General features: G+C 45.4%; 1 protein-coding gene and 1 pseudogene across 2 annotated transcripts in view; one reads left to right on the top strand and one right to left on the bottom strand.

Moving 5' to 3' along the window:
* Frmd4a (FERM domain containing 4A) overlaps positions 1-1,481 on the bottom strand; it is a 592,091-nt gene that overhangs the window by 544,236 nt on the left and 46,374 nt on the right. The gene's annotated exons all lie outside the window — the stretch shown is intronic.
* The window catches only part of LOC101990715, a 10,082-nt pseudogene continuing 8,711 nt past the window's right edge, over positions 111-1,481 (top strand).

Below are 1,481 nucleotides of genomic sequence, written 5' to 3'. Positions count from 1 at the left end.
AGAGAGAGAGAGAGAGAGAGAGAGAGAGAGAGAGAGAGAGAGAGAGAGAGAGAGAATGTATTGAAATATTGATGTAGCTCACACCTCTGGAGGCTGGCAAGCCCAAGAGCATGCACCTGCATCCAGCAGATGACATCATATCACAGCTGACAGTGAAAGCTGCGCGTGAGTCAAGCAAGAGAATGTGCGGAGAGAGCAGACCACTCTTGCCACCTATAATCCATCCCCGCAACAACGGCATTGCTCCTTCTGAAGGCTTCTGCCCTCCGCATTATTCTCCATGGATCCCACCCCTCAACCCTGCTTCACTGGGGTTTGTTCCTCACCAGGGAATTGAGGGGAACTGTCCAAGCTCACATACCTATCTATATCAACCAAATGATTTCTTGAAAGCCATGGTGTTTCTCAGCTTTAGTGAAACAAACAGAGTCTGTACTGACTGCTTATAATGTCTGCTTTCCACACTCCCATGAATCAGAGGCAGGATGTTCTGAGTTTAGAGTGTAGGTAGGCATTGGGTAGATTCCCTATGGTGAGCCCTTACTTCATGGTCAGTCTGTTCTCAATCTGATCTCAGTCCTTGCAAACAACTTTCAGAGAAGGCCTATGAATTTTCCTGCTTTACAGAAACCGAAGGTCAAAAACAAAAGAACTTATTAAAGATGCCATTGTCTTCGAGTCTGGCTCAGTCCTGTTTGTAACCACTATATATCCTTTCTATCTTATCCATGCCACATCTTGAATGGGAGGACTCTATATTCCACAGAATAAAGACTGTTCACCATACTAAAATAAATCAGTGGTAGGATAAGTTTATCTACCCTGGGCTCCTGACTTCTGATTTCATTTCTATTCCACTATATAAAATGAGGAGTGTGCTGGGGAATGAAAGTTGTGGTAAAGAGCAATTTTGTACTAACTTGAGAAGCATTCAACAGGGCTGCACAGGCTGGGGAAGGGCAGCTCAGGTTGGACTCACAGAGCAGGCTGTTCCAGGTGAAGCTAGCAGCCTATTTAGATCACTCTCTTGTTGGCAGCCAAGATTAACTAGCAGTTGTGATTAATCCATCCTTCCCGAAGTCTCCAGGCAAGTCCTCTAATAAAATAATTGTCCCACTAAAGCCAAGAAGAAGCTGTAGATTAAGCAGAGATGGGAGGAACAGAGAAGAATTCTAACAGTCCAGGAACCAGCGCTGAGGAGAATGTCTTTGCTCACTAGTCCCAAGGCTAACTGGTAAGCCAGAGTCCCTAAAAATATTTTGGGAAACTTTTAGGACGAAAAGATAAAAACAAAGCACAAATAACAAACTGACAGATCAACAGAGCTCAGACCACAGGTCAGAGGGGATCCTTGTAACTGGAAAGACTGAGTTGAAGAGAGTTGAAAGTGGGACAGGACAGGGATGATGATGAGTGCAGGTGGGAGAGGGTTGAGGAGTGCAGGTGGGACAGGGTTGATGATGAGAGCAGGTGGGACAGGG

The sequence above is a fragment of the Microtus ochrogaster genome, chromosome 16 (genome assembly GCF_000317375.1).
Source record: "Microtus ochrogaster isolate Prairie Vole_2 chromosome 16, MicOch1.0, whole genome shotgun sequence".
NCBI classification, from domain to species: Eukaryota; Metazoa; Chordata; class Mammalia; order Rodentia; family Cricetidae; genus Microtus; species Microtus ochrogaster.
Note: the sequence above shows the minus strand (reverse complement) of the source record. Positions and strands in the feature narration are given on the sequence as shown.